The sequence below is a fragment of the Mustela nigripes genome, chromosome 5, assembly GCF_022355385.1.
Source record: "Mustela nigripes isolate SB6536 chromosome 5, MUSNIG.SB6536, whole genome shotgun sequence".
Lineage (NCBI taxonomy): Eukaryota > Metazoa > Chordata > Mammalia > Carnivora > Mustelidae > Mustela > Mustela nigripes.
In genome coordinates, this window is record NC_081561.1 from 60,892,257 (window position 1) to 60,910,163 (window position 17,907).

Here is a 17,907-nt window from a genome sequence, read left to right on the forward strand (position 1 = left end):
TACTCGGCAGGGCGGTGCGTAGACCGGTGTTGAGACCGGTGTTCAGGTGCACATTCGCTTTGGCTTCTGGAATCCAGCTACGCATCTAGTTGTTTTGATCCAGAGTTTTGGCATTGACCCCAGGAGGCTCATGAGGCTTAACCTACTGTAAAGCAATAATAATTATAGCTACCAGTTTTTTTGTGCCCTTAAAAGGTCACAGACAATGTTCTAAGCACCTTACTCATGTAAACATGTCAAAGTCCAGAAAATCTTATGAGGGAGGTTCTGTTAGCACCATTTTTCAGGTGAGGCCGGTCAGTCGCCTGAGTCACACAGCTTACGTGGACTAGAATTTGAAACCAGGTGGTGTGGCTTCAGAGCCCACCTTCGAAACCCCTACAACATAGTGATTTTGAATAGTGTTAGTTGAGTTGGAAAGAGAGCTTCCAAAGTCATTAAAGAGGGCAAAATGCTTTTCCTGATAGCTCAGGAATAAATATCCTACATATCCTCACAGAAAAACCAACTAGCTGAGACTTAATTTTTTCCACACACTTTGCTATAATTTTCAACTATTACATATTTGGCATTCTGCCCTGTTATCACCCATTATTCCTAAGTGGAAATTTAAGAGTTTCAAAAGCTTTTTTGGGTCTAGTGGCCTTATAACTGCAGACATGATTTTAATAATGACCACAGGCATTAAAATGCTTGTAGTACTTTAAGTATTTATATGTTCTATCTTGTTCCAAAAAAGAACTTAAGGTAGCTTTTAGGATATGTGAAATGTAGCAAGATAACAAATGAGAAGGAGGAACAAGGATAGAGTCACCCAGGCATAACTGAGGCCGGTAAAAATTGTGGCCTACCAAGCTCTGTTCTAGCTAGAGATGAATCTGGAATTTTTTTCCTTCAACTATCGGCTGACTTGAAATAAGCCTAATCATGTCACAATGTGCAACATCTACAAAGGAAAGGGGCAAAAATAAAAATCTGTTGCTTCGTAGAATGAATTCTGGTAATAAAAAGAGACAACATGTAATGAAATTCTCAACTATGTGTTCACATAAGAAACTCGGACTGGTATTGTAAAGCAATGCTTCTAAAGACAGTTTAATACCAAGTGCCCTTCAGGAAAAAAAAAAAAAACATGCTTATGGCACTGATGGGCTTGTCATTCCTATTTGCGGACAGAACTTCCACAGGACAGTTAAGTAGTTGCATCCAAAAAAAAAGTCCCTGCAGTCTGTAGTAGATAATAAAAACAAAATCATGGCTGTTTGAACCATAGTTGGTGCTTGCTAATCTCAGCTGAGCTTTCCTCTAACTTTTGAAGTTCTCTTTCTGACCTCCACAGCTTTACTCTACCCTATGTCTCTTAGGACAGTTCTTTCCTTTCATTATGATTCCAGCAGCCCTTGAATTTGAGTATTACCCAAGGGTTTACCTTTAGCTTCTTTGTATGCATGTTGTATGCATGTTGAACCTCTGTGTGCAGTTCTGACAGTGGGCTCACTTGCCTGTCAAATTCATATATTCTTAAAATCATTTTCATTTCTTTCCCTCCCAAGTTCCATATTTCTTTCTTTCTTTCTTTCTTTTTTTTTTCTTTTTTTAAGATTTCATTTATTTATTTGGCAGAGGGAGAGAGATCACAAGGAGGAAGAGAGAGGCAGAGAGGGGAGGCAGGCTCCCTGCTGAGCAGAGAGCCCAATGTGGGACTCGATCCCAGGACCCTGAGATCATGACCTGAGCTGAAGGCAGAGGCTTAACCCACTGAGCCACCCAGGCACCCTCCGTATTTCTTTCTATGATGTTGCTCTTCTCCAGGCATTCGATGCTTATGAGAGCCAAGCAGGTAAGGTCAGGTTGTTGGGAGAAAGTCATTAGGGAGTGGGGGACCAAGTCACTTAGCAGACAAATTTAAGTGTTTTTAAAAAACAACGTACAAACCAAGCAAAACATTTTTTGCGGTCTGCATCTGGTCCCTGAGCTGGCCGATTTGTAATACCAGACTTCCAAATCCTGTCAGTTCGGCCTGCAGCAGATCTTGCCTATTTATCCTATCCTCTCAAGTCTTTCTGGCATTTCAGAAAACTAGACATTGCTACATTTTCCCTAGACTTAAACTGTGATGGTTGTTTTTTTTAACCAAAAAAAAAAAAAACCCGAATCAAAGTCATTGATTGGGAGGCGCTTGGCTGGCTCAGCTGGTAGAGCATGCGACTCTTGGTCTCAGGCTGTGAATTTAAGCCCCATGCTGGGCATAGAGATAACTTAAAAAGAAAAAAAAAAAAGCTTAATTAGAGTTACTATGTTTTTATTAAGCAAATTTAATATACTATGTCATTATAGTGAGGGCATATTGCACCAATAAATGTGATAACTATATATTTTCATAAAAAAGTCATTGGGGGGCGCCTGGGTGGCTCAGTGGGTTAAGCTTGGACTCTTGATTTCAGCTTAGGTCATAGTCTCAGAGCCTTGGGATAGAACTATGTCTGCTTGAGATTCTCCCTCTGTGCCCCCTTTTGCTCTCTCTAAAATAATAAATCTTTTTAAAAAGTTAAAAAAAAACAAAAAACCTCTAAGGAAGCAATAAAATTACACATTAGTCAAGCAGTCAAGTTTATCAAACTTCATTTATGATTGGCTATGTTAGACATAATTCAGTACAGTATTACATAATTGTAAAGTATCTCTCCAGAGTATCAACCCCATAAAAATATGAGAAATGGCCAATATATATAAGTTCTAATCCTGAAGTTCTGACTGCAATGCAGGAGTTATTGACAAAAAAAGTTTTAATTGTATTAACTAGGAAATGAACTAAAGCAGCAAGATGTAAAGATTCAACTTTCTATGGGTAATGTTACAAGGTAATACAATGTTTTAGAAACATCATGCAATTACTCTAGTATCACAGAAATTAGATGACTAAATTGCACTTAATTCCAAAGTCTCGGGGCACTTACACCCACTGTGGCTCAGTGGGTAAAAGCCTCTGCCTTCGGCTCAGGTCATGATCTCAGGGTCCTGGGATTGAGCCCCGCATTGGGCTCTCTGCTCTGCGGGGAGCCTGCTTTCTGCCTGTCTCTCTGCCTACTTGTGATCTCTCTGTCAAATAAATAAATAAAATATTTTAAAAAAATAAAAAGTCTCATTAACTCGGAAACTTAGTCACACTACTTGACTATTTTCCTTCTCTTATGAAGAAGATAAGTTGGTCATTGCAATCAAGACAAAGGGAGATGAAGAGTCAATTATTTATCCAGGAAGGGCAGGGGCAATATGACACAGAAAGCCATGTTTGATTCAACTGGACAAATACTTGAGCAACTACTAGGCACCTGCTCAGTGCTGGGCACTAAGAATGCAATGGCCAACAAGCCTGTGGTCTTCCTTTACGGAGCATACAGTTTAGGTGAAGATGAATGAAAGAGCAATCCTGACAGAGAAATTCTGAAAGCTCTGAAAGAGCAGTGCCTTATAACCTCTCCAGTTCAGAAAAGACATTAAGTGAAGCGTTTATATCAAACACCCATCCAGGGGCTGAATTCCCTGAATGACCTCTCTGCCCACTACCTACTTGGATCAGGAACAGTCACAAAAGGATGCAGTTACTAGTCACAGACCTGTCTTCCAGTTTTTCAGATACTGTACTCACTCTGAACTTTAAGAACTGACAAGACCAGGCAAGACAATTCAAGGCCATTTACTTACCTGGTAATAAAGCTCAACATTCAACAAATGCTGTGTTGTGAAGATAATATTATTATTATTTTTAGTTGAATACCTCGCAGTTGTGTTATTTCGCCAAGAAAGCTATACGTAGCCTGATATTTTGAACTGTTCTCAAGGTAGAGGTTTGAGTCTAAGATGGCAGTGCAGTGGATTTTTTAACACAGGTAATTTATGCACAGGGACAATAAGATTAGAATGAAAGGAAAATCTCCCTTTGTTTGATCCTAGCCATTCAGTTCTCTTCAGAGAGCAATCATCCTGTCCCTGTTTCCTTTATTCTGTTTTTTTTTTTTTGCATTTATAAACTTATGTGAAAAATATCCTTTTATCCTCCCACCCAAATAGAAGCATATTATGTAAACTATTAGGCTATCTTCCCACATGAAGACATGGTAGTTTCATTCTCTTTAACTGCTGCATAGTATTCCATTCCATGGACTGTGCTATGCTATACTTTTTTTTTTAAGAGTTTATTCATTTATTTGACAGATCACAAGTAGGCAGAGAGATAGGCAGAGAGAGAGGGGGAAGCAGGCTCCCCACTGAGCAGAGAGCCCGATGTGGGGCTCGATCCCAGGACCCTGAGATCACGACCCGAGCCAAAGGCAGAAACTTAACCCACAGAGCCACTCAGGCGTCCCTGTGCTATACTTGTTTACCAGCCTCTAACGATGGACATTTAGGTTGTTTCAAAATTGAGCCATTAGAAAAATGCTACATAGTCTTACATATAAATTATTTAGGATTTGTGCAATGTTGTCTATAGGTTAAGCACCTAAATGAGGAATTGCTGGACCAATAGCTTATGATCATTTACAATATTGATAGATATTATCAAATTGCCTTTCAAAGAGGTTTATAAAATTATGCCCTCACTAGTGATGTCTGTGAGCACTGCTTCTCTACATCCTGATCAACCTGCTGTGCTATCAAATCTTTGGCGCTCTGCCAATCTGATAATTACAAAGTACACATCTTCCTGTAAGAGCAGTTGTAATCATCTCCTAACTTGTCTTCCCATCTCTGAATGTTAAACTCTTCTACATGCAGCTGCCAAATTAGTTTTCTTAGAGCATGTCACTCCTGGTCTAAAACCCTCTAAGGTTCCCATTCCCTGGCCTGGAAGACAAGCCCCTTCACCATCTGTTCTCCGCCTACTGTTCCTACATAATGTTTTGCTGTTTCATCACACAACACTTCATGCTCCAACTAGTCTGAACTAATACCCATTAATCAAACACAGTGCATCAATCAGGGACCTGGCAGGAAACAGATGGCACACTCAAAATGGATAATTTAAGAAGAGCTTAATACAGCAGCTCTTTCAAAGTTGTGGGTAGAGTTTAGGAAGAGCAGTAAGAAATGGTGTGATACCTGTTAGCACTCCTAGGGCTGAAGGGATAAAACCATTACCTGGCAGGAGCTTTGGTGGAGGGATGCCGCCACAGTGGGAATGAAAAAATGCCACACTTCTGCTGGTGCCTTCCACTGCCTGCACCCAACCGGAAACTGTAGGACAAGGAGGTCTGTTGGTGTAGTCCCTAACTGTCATCTCCCAGGACACAGAGCAGGGTGGAGAAAAATGAAGAATGGATTTGGAGGAACAAATGGAACATCATCAGTACAAACACCTGCCATACTTCCTGGCCTTTTCTCAAGCAGTTCCCACACTTAAGTCCCCATACACGTGCCAAAATTTTGCACAAGCCAATTGTCACCTCCTTTGGGAAGTTTTCTGGGATTCCCCTTAGTTTCTTTGAAAAAGAAGCATGATATTTTAAGATAACAGGGCAAAAAAAGAAAAGTGAATGAGCAAGTCTTCCTGAAGTCGAGTTGCATTCTCTAGTAGGCACAGGTTTTGAGGGAAAGAAAGATTGGAAGGAAGTGGGAGTTGCAAGCCAATGCAGCCAACAATCCTGTGATGGCAACACTTAAGAATGCGTGTCCAGCATAATCAGATACAGAAAAGCCACTATGCCTCTGACTCAAGAAATGATTTCTGCAAAGTCATTGTCCTTTGGAAACGCTTAAGAGATGAGACATCAGAGGAAACACTTCTCAGAAAGACCACAGAATGAGCTCGGGAGAAAAGAACAGGGTGGGGCACCTGGCTGGCTCAGCTGGTAGATCATGCGACTCTTGATCTCAGGGCTGTAAGTTCGAGCCCCACACTGGGTGCAGGCATTACTTACAATAAAATCTTAAAAGAAAAAAAAACACAATTTGTAACATTGCATCTCTAGGAAAGATGGGTTAGACTTGAAGCACCCTGATGATGTATGACTGACCATAAGAAACATTGACCCTGTTCAGTCCAGCAGCACCTACATGACAGCTGGGTCTCCCTGAGGGCTTTGTGAAAAGTGCTGCTTGTGATTATTCATATCAAAAATTTTCTCCTAATAGCACTTTCTATTATTTTTTTAAAGATTTTTTTATTTATTTGACAGAGACACAGCGAGAGAGGGAACACAAGCAGGAGAGGGAACACAAGCAGGAGAGTGAGAAGCAGGCTCCCCACCGAGCAGGGAGCCCGATGCGGGGCTCGATCCCAGGACCCTGAGATCATGACCTGAGCCAAAGGCAGACGCCCAAACGACTGAGCCACCCAGGCACCCCCACTTTCTATTATTCTAAGTAACAATAGTGTAGCAGGGGGCACTGACCACCCATATCTCTCTTTTTCTTATGCCCCGGTCACTACTGCAGGATATGGCCAATAGCTAGTGCCAGCATGTTCTGGTTTCCAAGACTGTCAATGAAAGCCGGCCAGGAGCTAGTGAATAAATACCTGGGCTCCCTTAGCGCACATGGCATGACTCGGAGGCGATGCCCTCTGGATTTCCCCAGTGGAAGCTGGCCTGAAAGCATCCTCCCTCGTGGCTGCCTTCCCTCCTGTATCACTTCTTCCCCTCCCCATGGGTGCCACATGAACTCTCCAAGTTAACTACTTTCTCTCAGATCCCGGTCTTAGGGTGGTGTTTTTCAATGTTTCTTTCATTACTATCCCCCTAAGGAAACTTTTTAGACATTTCTTTCCCTAATCACCTATATAATTTCCTGTCTATATAATTTTAAGACCACAGATGCACTGTAGATTTCTGTGCTGTGCTCTATCATTCATTATGTATATCTATGCTTTAGCCATAAAAAGTAAGATTTTTCTTTTGCTCTTGAATTTCTTATATAAGAAAAAAGTCTAAAGATGAATGAGCTAAGTATCTAGCTTAAGAAGTTACAAAAAGAGAGGTGCTTGGGTGCTCAGTTGGTTAAACATCTTTGGCTCAGGTCATGATCTCGGGGTCCAGGAATGGGGCCCTAACTCAGGTTCCGTGCTCCGCAAGGAGTCTGCTTGTCCTTCTCTCTCTCCTTTTGCTCCTCACCCTGCTTGTGTTCTGTCTGTCTCTTAAATAAATAAATAAATAAAATCTTTTAAAACTTACTAAAAGAATAGCAGAAACAGAAGAAACAAAATACAGAAAAGTGGGGCTCCTGGAGGGCTCAGTTGGTTAGGCGTCTCAGGGTCCTGGAATCAACCCCGCATCGCATCAGGCTTCTTGCTCAGCAGAGAGCCTGCTTCTCCTTCTCCCTCTGCCTGCTGCTTCCCCTACCTGTGCTCTCTCTGTCAAATAAATAAATAAATGAAACCTTAAAAAAAAGATATAGCTTTTGAAGTACAGAACCAGAAACTAGATCTGTCCTGAAGAAAGTTGTTTCTTTACTTTCAGAATTATGAGGACTGTTGAGATAAGAAACCTGTATCTTTGATGAGAGAGTAAATCACCATTATTTCATATCTTAAAAATTTTCCAGACTTCTTGAGCTATAATGGCGTATACCTAAGTTATAATAGTTTAAGGTAGACAACATAGGGGTGCCTGGGTGGCTTAGTGAATTAAAGCCTCTGCCTTTGGCTCAGGTCACGATCTCAGGGTCCTGGGAGCCTGAGCCCCTCATCGGGCTCTCTGGTCAGTGGGGAGCCTGCTTCCCTTCCTCTCTCTCTGCCTGCCTCTCTACGTACTTGTGATTTCTGTCTGTCAAATAAATAAAAATCTTAAAAAAAAAAAAAAGGTAGACAACATAATGATTTGATGTATGTATATGTTGCAAAATGACTACCCCAATCAGTTTAGTTAACAACTATCACTTCACCTAGTTTCTCCTCCTCTTTTTTTTTTTTTTTTAAGATTTCATTTATTTATTTGTCAGAGAGAGAGTGAGCGAGAGCAAGCACAGTCAGACAGAGTGGCAGGGAGTCAGAGGGAGAAGCAGGCTCCCTGCAGAGCAAGGCACCCAATGTGGGACTCGATCCCAGGATGCTGGGATCATGACCTGAGCTAAAGGCGGCTGCTTAACCAACTGAGCCACCCAGGCATCCCAGTTCCTCCTCTTCTGATGAGAACTTTTAAGATCTACTCTCTTTGCAACCTTCAAATATACAATACAGTAGTTAACTATAGTCACCATGTTGTGCATTGTATCTCCAGAACTTTTCTACCTTTTACCTTAAATTTGTACCTTTTGACCACCTTCACCATTTCCTCTATCCACCACACTTCCCCACCCCCTGCCTCTGACAAGCAATAATTCGTTTTCTGCTACCTGAGTTCGGTTTCCTTAGATTCCACGTACAAGTGACATCATATAGTACTTGTCTTTCTCTGTCTTACTTATTTCATTTAATATAATGGCTTCAGGGTCTGTCAATGCTGTCATAAATGGCAGAATTTTCTTCTTTTTTAGTGGCTGAATAATCTTTCACTATATATGTGTAAATATTTTTATATATACATATATATGCACATTTTTTATGGAAAAAACTGGACAGATGAAAAGTGGAATATGTAATAATATTTTGACATAATATTAGATATTTACATGTCTTATGTAAATGAATTACCTATTTATGTCCTTTGACCATTCTTTTATAGGAATTTTTTTCTTATTGATTTATAAGTGCTCATTACATTTGAAGGTTATTGACCCCTTTTCATATTTTTCTTTGTCATATATTTTGTAATTTTTATTTTAGCTCATTGTTTGCCTTTCACTTTTGGTTCATGGGAGATTTCCTTTTTTTTTTTTAAGATTTTATTTATTTATTTGACAGAGAGAGAGAGATCATAAGTAGGCAGGCGGGGGTGGGGGAACAATCTCCCCACTGAGCAGAGAGCCTGATGTAGGGCTCAATCCCAGGACCCTGAGATCATGACCTGAGCCAAAGGCAGAGGCTTAACCCACTGAGCCACCCAGGTACCCCAGGAGATTTCTTTTTATTGACAAATAAAAGTTTTTTTATTTTACATAGCCTTATCTACTGATATTTTCTATAATGACTTCTGGCTTTGAATCATGCCTTGTCCACTTTAAAATTATAAAAGCGCTACAAGAAAATGTAGGAAATATTTACAGATGAATGTATTTTATCACCTCGGGAACTTGTTGAAGATGCAGTTTTCTGGGACCTGCCTCAGGGCTTTTCATTCTTCAACTCTGTCATGAGGCCCCCAAAATCTGCATTTTTAAGAGTACATAAAGTTGGGTGCTTTTTTTTTTTTTAATGTATACATTGTTGGAGCGCCTGGGTGGCTCTGTCATTAAGTGTCTGCCTTCCGCTCAGTCATGATCCCAGGGTCCTGAGATTGAGCCGGGCATTGGGCTCCCTGCTCGGCAGGAAGCCTGCTTCTCCCTCTCCTGCTTCCCTGCTTGTCTTCCCTCTCTGTGTTTCTCTCTGTCAAATGAATAAATAAAATCTTTAAAAGAAGAAAAAAACTGTATACATTGTTACATACCTTTATTCATTATATCATATTAAGTGGCTTTATTTTCTCAATTATCACCCAGAGTTCCCATGGCACTCATTTAACAATCTGTTCTTTCTTTGTCATTCACTTCTCTGCTACAAGCACCCCTTGGCCTGGTTCTTGCACTTCAGACTATGCCTTATTTTTGTCATTCATGGCCAAAAACTTTCACTGGGATGAAATGGCTCTCAGAATTCTTGCAGCTTTTGTTTATGGAAATTCACCTGAGGGCACCTAGGTAGTTCAGTTGGTTAAGTGATTGCTTTCTGTCCAGGTCATGACCCCAGGATCCTGGGATCGAGTCCCACATCAGGCTCCCCCTGCTCTGCTGGGAGCCTGCTTCTCCCTATGCCTCTCTCTCTCTGTGTGTTTCTCATGAATAAATAAAAAATAAAAATCTTAAAAAAATTAAAAATGCAGCTCTGCTCATAAAAGTAACACTAGAAACCATTAAAAACAAAACAAAACAGGGATGCCTCGAGTCATGATCTCAGGGTTCTAGGATGGAGGCCGCATGTGGCTCTCTGCTCAGCAGGGAGCCTGCTTCCCCCTCTCTCTCCGCCTACTTGTGATTTTTTCCTCTCTCTCTAATTTAAAGATTTAAATAAAATCTTTAAAAAACAAACAAACAAACAATGGAAATCAGTCATATATCCACTGACAGAATGGCCCATGCCATAAGATCTATATATGCAAATGAACTATAGTGATATGCAGCAACACGTGTAAGTCTTAAAACATAACGTTGGGGCGTCTGGGTGGCTCAGTCAGTTGAGTGGCTGCCTTCAGCTCGGGTCACGATCCCAGGGTCCTGAGATGGAGCTCCTCATCAGGCTGCCTGCTCGGTGGAGAGCCTGCTTCTCCTTCTCCCTCTGCCTACTTGTGCTCTCTCTATCTCTTTGTCAAATGAATAAATAAAATCTTAAAACAAACAAAACAAAACAACAACAACAACAACAAAACCCCAAAACATAATGCTGAGTGAAAAAAAAGTTCTGAAGGCTATGTATGGCCTGAATACAACTTTGTAAATCTCAAAACCTTAGACAAAAAAATATACGCAGGGAAGCACTACATGGTGTTTCTATGAAAGAAAAAGTTGACATATCCAGAATAACGGCTACCTCTTTAGCAGGAGGGAAGGTATCTTGGTCAGCTCAGGCTGCCTTAACAGAAGACCACAGACTGGAGGCACTTAAACAACAGAAATCTATTTTCTCCCAGTTCTAGAGGTTGGAGGTCCGAGATGAAGGTGTCTGCTGATTTGGTTTCTGTGAAATCTCTCTTCCCGCCTTGTTGCTGAGGCCTCACATGGCTTTTCCTTGGTGTGTGCTGGCGGGGAGAAAGTTCTGGTCTCTCTTCCTTTTCTTTTCTTTTTCTTTCTTTCTTTCTTTTTTTTTTTTTTTTAAAGAGAACTAATATATTTTTTTTCTCAAAGATTTTATTTATTTGACAGAGAGAGGAAGCGGGCAGAGCAGCAGGCAGAGCAGCAGAGGGAGAGAAGCAGACTCCCCAATGAGCAGGGAATCCAATGCAGGACTCCATCCCAGGACCCTGCAATCACGACCTGAGCCAAAGGCAGTCACTTAACCAACTGAGCCACCCAGGCGCCTCTAAAGGCTACTAATATTTATTGAGCACCCACTAAGTGCTAAAAAGCCTTAATGTATTGTTTCTTTTAAAAATATATTAAAAACAAAATATTATTATTATTTTTTAAGATTTTATTTGACATACAGAGATCACAAATAATCAGAGAGGCAGGCAGAGAGAGAGGGGGAAGCAGGCTCCTCGTTGAGCAGAGAGCCGGACATGGGGCTTGATCCCAGGACCCCGGGATCATGACCTGAGCCCAAGGCTTAGGCTTTAAACCACTGAGCCAACCAGGCACTCCCTAAAATATTATTTTTATTTTTTAAACTCAATTAATTAACATATAATGTATTATTGGCTTCAGAGGTAGAAGTCAGTGATTCATCAGTCTTATAGAACACCCAGTGCTCATTCCATCACCCGCCCTCCTTAATGCCCATCACCCAGTCACCCCTTCCACCAACCCCGCCAGCAACCCTCAGTTTGTTTCCTATGATTAAGAGTTTCTTATGGTTTGTGTCTCTCTCTGATTTCATCTTGTTTTATTTTCTTATAAGTATACCAGTCTTGGGGCGCCTGGGTGGCTCAGTGGGTTAAGGCCTCTGCCTTCGGCTTGGGTCATGGTCTCAGGGTCCTGGGATCGAGCCCCACGTCAGGCTCTCTGCTCAGCGGGGAGCCTGCTCCCCCCATCCCGCCTGCCTCTCTGCCTACTTGTCATCTCTGTTTGTCAAATAAATAAATAAAATAAATAAATAAAATCTTAAAAAAAAAAAAAGGAATACCAGTCTTATCAGATTAGAACCCCGTATGTAAGACTCCATTTAACCTGGGGCATTTATTTATTTTATCTATCTATTCCTATGCTATCATTAACCTGGCATGATCTCAGGGTCCTGGGATTGAGCTCTGTGTCAGGCTCCGCACTCAGTGGGGAGTCTGCTTGAGGATTCTCTATTTCCCTCTCTCCTCCCTCTTTCTCTCAAGTTAATAAACAAATCTTAAAAAAAAAAAAAAAGACTTCATTTAACCTAATTACCTCCCTATAGGTAACACATGCAGTCATGCTGGGGGTTAGGGCTTCCACATACGAATTTTCAGGGGACACAATCAGTCTATGTTAGAGATGAGATGAGAAGTGATGAGAAGAATCATATGTAGGTACAAATTACTTGTGAAATTTCATTTATGGAATAGTATGGAATAAAGTATTTAATTTATTATTATGATTTATATACTTACTGTATTCTTTGTATCAAAAATTTATTTAGGGGCACCTGGCTGGCTCAGTTAACGGAACCTGTGACTTTTGTTCTCAGGGTTGTGGGTTTGAGCCCCTTGTTGGGTGGATGTAGAGATTACTTAAAAATAAAGTGCTAAGGGGCACCTGGGTGGCTCAGGTGTAAGCCTTCGGCTCAGGCCATAATCCCAGGGTCCTGGGTGGAGCCCCACATCGGGCTCCCTGCTCAGCAGGAGGCCTGCTTCTCCCTCTCCCACTCCCCCCTGCTTGTGTTCCCTCCCTCACTGTGTCTCTCTCTGTCAAACCAATAAAAATCTTTAAAAAAATAAAGTGTTAAAAATTATATTTAGGGGCACCTGGGTAGCTCAGTCAGTTAAATGTCCACCTTCGACTCGGGTCACAATCCTGGGGTCCTGGGATTAAGCCCCAATTTGGGCTCTCTACTCAGCAGGGAGTCTGCATCTCCCTTTTCCCTCTGCCCCTCCCCCTGCTCATGCTCTCTCTCTCTCAAATGAATAAAATCTTTTAAAAAATTATATTTAGGGGCACTGGGTGGCTCAGTGGGTTGGACCTCTGCCTTCGGCTCAGGTCATGATTCCAGGATCCTGGGATTGAGTCCTGCATTGGGCTCTCTGCTCCACAGGGAGCCTGCTTCCTCCTTTCTCTCTCTCTCTCTGCCTGCCTCTCTGCCTACTTGTGATCTCTGGCTGTCAAATAAATAAATAAAATCTTTTAAAAAATTATATTTAAAGATAAAAAAATAATGAACTTAGAGCTATATATTAATGTTGATGAAATTCAAATGAAAAATTTAATGTTGATTGATCAAGCTATACACTTATGAGATGTGGGTTTTCTGGAGATACAAAAAAAATTTTTTTAAAGTTCATTTTTTTGGGTGACCTGGGTAGTTCAGTCACTGAAGCATCTGCCTTCAGCTAAGGTCATGATCTCTGGGTCCTGGGATAGAACCCCATGTCAGACTCCCCAGTTCAGTGGGGAGTCTGGTTCTCCTTCTGCCTCTCCCCCACTTGTACTCTCTCTCTCTCAAGTTAATTTTAGAAATCTTAAAAAAAAAAGTAAAGATTTATTTTTTTTTAAAGATTGTATTTATTTGACAGACACAGATCACAAGTAGGCAGAGAGGCAGTCAGAGAGAGAGGAGGAAGCTCCCTGCTGAGGAGAGAACCCAACTCAGGTCTGGATCCCAGGACCCTGAGATCATGACCAGAGCTGAAGGCAGAGGCTTTAATCCACTGAGTCACCCAGGCGCCCCAAAGTAAAGATTTATTTATTTATTTGAGAGAGACAGACAAAGTATGCATGCGAGAATGGGGGAGTGGCAGAGGGAGAGAATCTTCAAGCCAACTCCCCAGGGAGTGCGGAGTCCGATGCGGGGCTCAATCTCATGACCCTGAGATCACTACCTGAGCCAAAACCAAGAGTCAGACGCTTGAGCAACTGAGCCATGCAGGCACGCCTGGAGGTATGAAAAATTTACATGCAATGTTTGGTTGAAGAAAGCAAGAACAACAAAAAAGGAATACTTATATGATTCTATTTATGTGAAGTTCAAAGTCATGCAAAACTAAATGATATATTGTCTTAATTGTGCTTTTTTTTTTTTTTTAAGATTTTATTTATTTATTTATTTATTTGACAGAGAGAGAAATCACAAGCAGGCAGAGAGGCAGGCAGAGAGAGAGGGGGGGGAAGCAGGCTCCCTGCTGAGCAGAGAGCCCGATGCGGGGCTCGATCCCAGGACCCTGGGACCACGACCTGAGCCGAAGGCAGCGGCTTAACCCACTGAGCCACCCAGGCGCCCCGATATATTGTCTAAGAATACATGTATAGGTGGTGACACAAAAGAAAATGAAGAGAAGGATAAATACCAAATTCAGGTTACCCCTGAGAATAAAGAAGGAGGGGCACCCAGGTTACTTCATTGGTACTGGTGATATTCTGTTTCTTATGTGGGGGAGAGGATATAAATGTTTATTTAAAAATCATCCTTTTCTCTGTGTATGATATATTTAACCAGAAAAGTGAAAGAAAGGAAGGAAAAGAAGGCAGAAAGAGAGAAGGAAAAAGAGTAGAGGGTACAGGGAAGTAAGGATGATGATCAAAGGAGAGAGGTTAAGAAAACAAAAGTCAGTTAATTACTCAAAGCACCAACCCCTGCCTCATTGTTCCTTGGTTCTGAGGCCCAGAGAGATGATCTCTTTGGTTCATTCATCATTTTTTTAACTGCATACTTCTGTTATTTTCATTTCATTATTAGAATAGCATTAAGGGAATTCTGAAGAAAAATGAGTCAGCCTTAATTCCATTAACCTAGTCTACTGTCTCTCTACCAGACTGATGGCATCTAGACTCATCCATTGGTCCAGTGGGGAGGGAGCCAGCTTTCCCCCCCATCCTCCATCCTCCAGCAGAGATTCATTATTCCTTTATCTGCAGTCTACTTTTCTCTGCTTCATCCTCACCATATTCTGCCTTGCTTCTTCCCTGAAAGGTTTGGCCAGGGACATTTCTGATGTCTGTTCTTTCTCTTATTCCTTTCAGATAACAGCCCAAAAGGGAAAATCTCCCTTTTCAGACACTGAAGCCATTCTATTTCTGACCACCAGGGGGCATCCCCACTCAGCTCTGCTCTTTCTCATGCTGTACAACTGGTCAACTGAGGAGAGAGAAGTCCCTGGCTAATCGCTTATAAGGTTATTCCTGTAGAAGTATTTTCAAATTTTTGTTTCTGGCTTCTACATCGACTTTTATATCCTGACTTTGTCTTGTCCACGTGCATGTTCCAAATAAGTTCTTTGAGATAGCTTCATGGTCACCCACACCCTTTTTCTCTCAAGACTATTGTCTTTAAATTCTGGGTATAAGAAGTCTGGGTCTGGTCACACTTCTGGTTGCCTGAACATTCTGTCTTGGGAAGAAAAACAAAAACAAAACCAAACTCCAGAAAATGCAGCACATTCTGTTCAATGTTTCTTCTGATGGTGAAGGGTTGAAATTCTTTGAACATCCGAGGTTTCTTAGCAACCAAGGCTTGTTTATATTCTTTTTAAAGATTTTATTTATTTGTTGTTTGTTTGTTTATTTGTTTATCAGAGGATTGAGAGACAGCACAAGCAGGGGGATTGGCAGGCAGAGGGAGAAGCAGTGTTCCTGCAGAGCAGGGAGCCCGATGTGGGGCTGAACCCCAGGATCATGACCTGAACCAAAGGCTGACACTTAGCTGACTGAGCCACCCAGTCATCCCCAGGTCTTGGCCATGAAGAGCGTGAGAACTCTCTTAATACTAATGTTGGTTTTGGCCCATAACATGGTGTGATGATAAAATAATGAGACTGTTTTTCCTATATGTGTTAGAACCGGGCCTTGGCCCCTCCCTCATTGGAGTCCAAATTTGGATGGAGCAATGAAATAGATGTCTTGTTCTAAGGTGACTGTGCTGGAGTGGAAAAGCTCATTGCTTTGTTCCCATACCTCCTCTATTTGGAGAAATACTCCTTTGATTCTACTTAGTGACTTAGAGATCTTAAAGAGGGACATGCAAGTGGTGGTTCTGGTATCTAATACATGTAAGGGAAGACACCAGGTTCCAGATTGGAGACCGGACCCATTTACTGCCTTGAGCTCATGACTTCTTAGGCATTAGGTGGACATGAATTTGAGGACACAATTGGTTTGTTCCTAAAACTCCCCGTGTTATAGGCACAGGGTGTTTGAGAAGTGGCACTGCTGAACCATTGGGAATGTGAATTTTAAGTTTTAATGGAGATAGATAAATTATTCTCCCAATATTTACAGTCTAAAACCCCCAAGCAACCCCATTAAAAAGAGGACAAAAGTACTGGACAGATACCTCACCAAAGAAGGCCTCTAATCATGAAAAGATAGTTCCACATCATATGTCCTCAAGGAAATGCACATTAAAGCAAGTGAGATGCTTAAGATCCAGAATGCTAAGAGCCCCACGCTGGTGAGGGTGTGGAGCAACAGGAACTCTCATCCATTGCTGGGGGGAGCGAAAAATGGTACAGCCACTTTGGAAGATAATTGGGCAGTTTCTTGCAAAGCTAAACATAGTCTTACCATATGACCGAGCAATGCAGCTTCTAGATATTTACTCAATGAGAGTAAAACTTAGGTCCAACAAAAACCTGCATATAGATGTTTATAGCAGCTTTAGTTATAATTGCCAAAAATTGGAAGCAACCATGATGCCCATTAATAGGTGAATTGATAAATAAACCATGGCACATCCATTTTAATGGAATATTTTTCAGCAATAAAAAGACGGGGCTTCTGAGTGGCTCAGTGGGTTAAGCCTCTGCCTTCGGCTCAGGTCATGATCTCTGGGTCCTGGGATCGAGCCTTGCATCAGCCTCTCTAATCAGCAGGGGGCCTCTTCCCCCTCTTTCCTTCTGCCTGCTGCTCTGCCTACTTGTGATCTTTTTCTCTGTCAAATAATAAATAAAATCTTAAAAAAAAAAAAAAAGAAATGAGCGATCAAGTCACAGAAAGACATGGAGAAATACCAAGTATGTATTGCTAAGAGAAACAAACCAGTTTGAAAATGCTGTAATTCCAATTATACGACGTCCTGGAAAAGGTGAAACTGTAGAGCCTGGTTGCCTGGGGTTGGGCAGGGAGGGAAGGAGGAATGACTGGGTGCAACACGCGGATTGTTGAGAGCAGTGAAATTATCCTGTATGATCTGATAATGGTGGGTACACGACATTATGCCTTTGGCGAAGCCCACAGAATGTACAACAAGCAAACCCTAATGTAAACTATGGGTTGTGATTAATAATAATATAATAATGATGAAGATGATGATGATACCAATATTTGTATTACTTACAGGAAAAACTGATTGTGGGAAAGGAATATATGGGAACTCTCCGTACTTTCTGTTTAATTTTGTAAGTATTTTTATTTGTCAGAGAGAGCGAGCCAGCGCAGGGGAAGCAGCAGGCCGAGGGGGAAGCAGACTCCTCACTGAGCAGGGAGCCTGATGAGGGAGGGGATCGATCCCAGGACCCTGGAATCGTGACCTGAGCAGAAGGCAGATGTTTAACCAACAGAGTTACCCAGGCGCCCCCCATTTTAAAAAATTAAATTTAAAAAATTAAACCTAGACCTGCTTTAAGAAATAAAGTCTGCTAAAAAAAACAAAAAGAAAAAAAAAGAAAGAAGAAAGAAAGAAAGTGTGCTAATTAAAAACATTAAAAAGTTGAGGTGCCTGTGTGGCTTACAGTGTTAAGCGTCTGCCTTTAGCTCAGGTCATGATATCTAGATCCTGGGATCCAGCCCCATGTCCGGCTCCCAGCTGAGGGAGGAGTCTGCTTCTTCCCCAGCTTGTGCTGTCTCAGTGTCTCTCTTGAATAAATTTTTAAAAATCTTCAAAACATAAAAAATTTATAGACTCATCAAGAGTGTACATTTTCATTCTTATCTTTGCTTATACATTTGGTGACAAAATTTTGACAGGTGTTCAATCTGATGGATTAAATTTGGTCTTTTATTATTATC